This window comes from Salmo trutta, chromosome 5, assembly GCF_901001165.1.
Source record: "Salmo trutta chromosome 5, fSalTru1.1, whole genome shotgun sequence".
NCBI lineage: Eukaryota > Metazoa > Chordata > Actinopteri > Salmoniformes > Salmonidae > Salmo > Salmo trutta.
The window spans coordinates 49000615-49006614 of NC_042961.1; the positions used below are offsets into that span (position 1 = coordinate 49000615).

The window sequence follows — 6000 nt, forward strand, 5'->3', positions numbered from 1 at the left end:
TGGTTGACAGGCAATTAACAGTCACCCAGACAAGTGGTCAAATAGTCTCAGCTATGGGTAATAATCACATTGTACTGTAGCCATTTGATAAAAAGAAAGCTCCTTTTTCTCTCTTTCTTTCATTTTGGCTTTACTGTAGTAACTAGCACAATGTCAAAGCCCTTTTCTGGGCTTGTGAGCGTTTCCCCTCGTCGGTGGATTTTTAGGCTTGTTGTCGTGAGAATGTAGTGAAGTCGGCATGGGGCTTTCATCGTTTGCCATTCAGCTATTCGTGCATTTGTGCCGTTGGTTCTCTGGCTGGCTGGGTGTTTCAGTGTGACTGCCTGGAGACTGGCCTAGCCTCCCCCAGGGAACCATTCCCTCTCATTCCCACATTCGTCTGAGTGTCTGACCACTCTCTCCACACACACATCGCAGCGCAGAGTAGAAAGGAATGCTGACTGCTGCAGGCTCCAGTACAGGCTCTGACTAGACCAGACCTGAGTTCAAATACTATTTGAAATTGTACAAAATACTTGCCATGGAGTGTTAGGTGTGCAGGGTTTGCACTTTTGGGACATTTCTATTGGTTTGCGACAGCCAAGTTCAATCGAGCACCTCTAAAGTAGTTGAAATTATCTCAGATATGACTTGAACCCAGGTCCGACTCCTTCCCCAGCTCTCACACCCTTTACTATTGCAAGCATATTTCCACCAGTCTCACTGTCACCGCAGCTTGGAGTAAATCTGGTTTTAGATGAATGGGCTGATGATGCATCTACTCCTCACTCTTTCTGACAAGGTCTATGGTTGTTCTATCACTGTGCCCTTGTCACGTCTGACTTCGAGTAAGGGCTGGGCGATGTGGCCTAAAAATCACGTCTCGATTTCTACTAATTTATGGGCAATTCACAATATATTTAGATTTTTTAAAATGTTTTCTCTAAATAATCTTTGTTGCTTAATTCAAGATCAATACACTGCATTTCAAACAGTCGGAAACAATCAAATGAAATCAGGTCTTGTAAAATTATACCTAGGCTAAATATATATATTATACCTAGGCGTCAACCTTATGACACACTAATAATTACATTTTTCTATCATAATAGTTTAACCTTCTTTTTTGCAGTAATCTCTGATCTGGCTTTCAAGTCTGTCTATGAAAATTCCCTTTTTGTTACAAATTTAACCAGAACCGCACACATCCACTAAACACGACCATCTTCTGGTAGCAGGCATTATAGAAAATGAACACGTCTCATAACAAAATCGCTCAAGCGCAAGCCCACCTGCTAGTGAGTAGCCAGCTAATCTGTATATTTAAAGTCTAGCCAACTTGGATCTATTTGCTTGCTAACAAGTTTGAACAGTTGAACTGTTATGAATACACCCTGCTTTCTGTCTCCAACTGTTTGAACAACATATCCTGTTCACTTTGTTTTGATGTTTAAATCAAGTGGCCTACCTGGATAAGAAGATGCTTTTTTCTCAGAATGAGAATGAGTTGCTAATTCCTTATATAAATGTGTCTTAGTAGGGTCTGCTCTGTTCTACATTTTGGGAGTTGAGACATAAAAAGGGTATTGTTTCAAAGGTTAAGGTCTCCTCTATTATAGTAAAATAATGTCTCAATGTGTTTCGGTGTCCATATAACCAATTATGTTGGACCAATCCTCAAATGCCTGCACTATCAGCTCAAACATAAATATCACTGTCAAGTCTACCGCTGATAAGCCTCCCAGTAAAGCAATAAACCAATCTAGAATCCCAGAAAATTGTGAAAAATAGCCCACATCAATAACTTGCTACTAACAGATAACATTAATATACTGACTATCTCTGAAACTCACTTAGATAATACCTTAGATGATACCGTGGTAGCAGTTTCAACGTCTTCAGAAGAGACAGGAATGCCAATGGTAGAGGTGTTGCCTTGGGCTCGAAGCAGGGACCTTCTGCACACATTGACAACAGTCTCCCACGAAGCATCGGTCTACAAAAGCCACGGCCCTTGCAGAGCAAGGGAAACAACTACTTCAAGGTCTCAGAGCTAGTGACGTCACTGACTGAAACGCTATTAGCGCACTGCTAACTAGCCAGCCATTTCACACCGGTTACACTCACTCCCCTTTGCCCTCCTCTTTTTCTGCAGCAACCAGTGATCCGGGTCAACAACATCAATGTAACAGTGTTGCTTTCTTCCCTCTCCTCACCCCAACCTGGGCTCGAACCATGGACCCTCTGAACACATCAACATCTGCCTCCCACGAAGCATCATTACCTATCGCTCCACAGCTTTACTAATGCTGCAGAAATCTGCTCTAGAGTAGTACCAAATCCATCGTATGTAGTGATCACAATATAGTAGCCATATCTAGGAAAACCAAAGTTCCAAAGGCTGGGCCTAATATAGTGTATAAGAGGTCACTGTCGTGTCTTTGGCATCATTAAAGGTGAAGACTGTTATTTTATCAAATCAATTCTCTGTAATTATTGTTACGTGATTAAACTAATCATGTAAATTGAATTAACTAGGAAGTCGGGGCACCACGTAAAATCTTCAGATTACAAAGTTATAATTTTCCAAATATAACTCTTCAGATATTTTAATATCTGATCAATTAGTCTTCTATTAATTCATTAATTGTTCTTTACCTTATGTCAGTCTCATTTCAAATGTCGTAGAATTCTTGGTTATTTGCACGAACCCAGCCTAATCCATGAATCATCCATACACCAATTGGCTTAATCATCACAGAAATGCATAAACAAACAAACAGTAGATATTGGTTACTAACAATGATAGGGAAAATCCCCTAGTGGGCTAAACCGATATGACGGCTTGATGGACAAAGGGAAGGGGGTGTGGACTGAGAAAGGAGCGGGAAAGACAAAAGGGATCACTACACACAGTTGATAATTATATTAATTGAAATGCTAATCCTTTGCACATGAACGCTCACTCATTCGGGAATAATTGCAATCAATATATTTAGGCCCATATGTCATTGTGATCTTCTCTGTTGGAATCGTCAGTCCGTCTGCTGGAGAGTCAGTTCATCAGAGAGTGGTTGTAGGTCTATCGGCGGCTCCTGATAGTGTCTGTTGTAACGGATATGTCAGGCGTCCATTGTTCTTAGAATAGATGTTTCAGTGGTTGTCGGTATTCGCATCCCAGGTTTACATAATTTCTAGCTGCATACTAGTAATTAGTATCTAATACTTGCTCTTATTCTGTAGGGATCGATAGTCTCAGAGTTGAACCATTTCCATCTGTGCAGCCAATACGCCACGTGGTATGGTTTTCTAGTCTTGGTACTCAAACCTGTGCCACCTCAGTTTACACCGAGGTATGTGTGGTCTGAAGAGTATTTCCTCAGGAGGGGGTTTTATTCGTAACAATAGAAAAGGGCAGTTCCATGACGCCAGATCATGTTTGTGCTCACGGGGGCGTGGCCGCTGACTAGTTAAACTTTACAGGGAATACAATTCTCTAAAAATTTAAGGTTAACATCACATTACATCATTTCACAAATAGTTTCATCTTTACTTATTCATTTTATACAAGAATTAAATGCTAACACCATAATTGAGAAATGTACACATTCAGAGATATAGTTTTGTGTGTTTCCGGTTCTTTGTGAGGTCACCAAATGAAACACAGTCAACATGACTGTCCCTTAAGTGTCCACGAACCCTTCCCAAATTCTCACAAGTGGACATATAGTTTCATTTTCTCATTTTGGGGATTTAGGAGTTCGGCCACGTGAAATCCTTTGTTCACTCTGTGGTCTCTCTGCATGAAAAAGGGAAGAGAGTCTCCGCCAGGAATTTACGACTTGAGATAACAGAGCCTGGGTGTAGGAGAGCGTGAGAGAGGGGGAAGCCACGATCTACACTCAGAAAGGACCACATCATGACATCATACAATATGTTTTGTAGTGATTCCTATGTTGGGTTAGGGTTAGGGTTGTAAATAATAATTTTTGGTGGTCTGTGGTGTGTAATGAGGAGCAACCAGATGCTGCACTTGACACATTTATGAAATTGTTTATTCCAGTTACTAATTAAGCCTTTCCAACATAATCCAGGTATAGTCAGGCATTCCCCAGGGCAACTGTCTAGGCCCCTTACTTTTTCCAATCTTTACTAATGACCTGCCACTGGCTCTGAGTAAAGCCTTTGTGTGTGTGTGTGTGTGTGTGTGTGTGTGTGTGTGTGTGTGTGTGTGCGTGCGTGCGTGCGTGCATGCGTGCGTGCGTGCATTTGTGTGTTTACTGATGACTCAACACTATACACCCTAAACCTGAACTAAATCTTGTAATGAATAATGTGGAAATGTAACAATTTGAGGAGACTAAACTGCTTGGAGTAACCCTGGATTTTAAACGGCCGTGGTCAAAACATTTGGATGCAACAGTAGCTAAGATGGGAAGAAGTCTGTCCATAATAAAGCGCTGCTCTGCCTTCTTAACAACACTATCAACAAGGCAGGTCCTACAGGCCCTAGTTTTGTTGCACCTGGACTACTCCAGTTGTGTGGTCAGGTGCCACAAAGAGGGAATTAGGAAAATTACAATTGGCCCTTAACAGGGCAGCACGGCTTACCTTTAAATGTAATGGGGAGATAACATTAATAATATACATGTCAATCTCTCCTGGCTCAAAGTAGAGGAGAGATTGACTTCATCACTACTTGTATTTGTGAGAAGAATTGACATGTTGAATGCACCGAGCTGTCTGTTTAAACTACTGGCACACAGCTCAGACACACATGCATACCCCACAAGACATGCCACCAGAGGTCTCTTCACAGTCCAAAACAGACTATGTGAGGTGCACAGTACAATATAGAGCCATGACTACATGGAACTCTATTGCACATCAAGTAACTCATGCAAGCAGTAAAATCTGATTTAAAAATAATTGATAAAAATATACCTTATGGAACAGCGGGGACTGTGAAGAGACACACACACAGGCATAGACACACCCATACATACACACGATAACATACACAATATACACACACGCACACCTGGATGTGTTGTAGATATGTGGTAGTAGAGTAGTAGTGGCCTGAGAGCACACACTTAACGTGTTGTGAAATGTATTGTCATGTTTTCAAAATTGTATATAACTGCCTTCATTTTGCTGGACCACAGGAAGAGGACCTAGTGCCTTGGCAGCAGCTAATGGGGATCCATAATAAATACAAATGCAAATAGTGAGTTGAAACGGCTTGCTATCAGAGAGGAAGAAGATGCTCTTTTGTTGTTGTTGTGAGTGTCAGGGGGAGGGGCTGTGTGCGAGTCAGAAGGTACACAGTGGAGCAGCACAGAAGGCATGAAGGAGACGAGACAAAAAAAAAAAATCACAAAAACAAAAGCTAAAATACCTCGATTCTTTTACCTCGATTTTTGCCATACATGCATTTGGAACATCGCGCTAAAACATACATTCAAATTAATTGAATTAATTCGATATATCGCCCAACCCTACTTCAAGGGTAATGTTGATAGATTAGAGGGTTGGCTTCTCGAAGTAAGACAAGAGAAGACATGTTGAATGTAACAGTTCAATGTGCTCAAACTGAGTTTCTCAAGGACATACTGTTGTTCTCACAAGGGCCGATATTGTCAGTCTTCATGATTTAACCCGGTCATAGATGCTGTTGGGTCCATTTCTACTCACACACAGTAACAATAAAACATACAGTGGCTTATGTAGCTTCTCCTTCACCCTCCCCGCCTCCTGTTCTCTGTCAGTAAGAGAAACACCCACACACACTGTGAGACGACAGCTGACGACAGCTGCATATCTCCCCGTCCCCTTGCAGCAATGGCAGCCGGGCCTGGCGGGCCTCATCCCTCACACACACACACATAACACACACACATAACACACACCACAAACACACGCAAATACACACACATAACACACACACACACACACATAACACACATCACACACACACACAACACACACACACAAACACACGCAAATACACACACAACA

General features: G+C 41.7%; 1 protein-coding gene across 5 annotated transcripts in view; it reads left to right on the plus strand.

The window, feature by feature from the left end:
• Positions 1-6000, plus strand: part of nlgn2a (neuroligin 2a) — a 241886-nt gene that overhangs the window by 25748 nt on the left and 210138 nt on the right. The window lies entirely within an intron of this gene.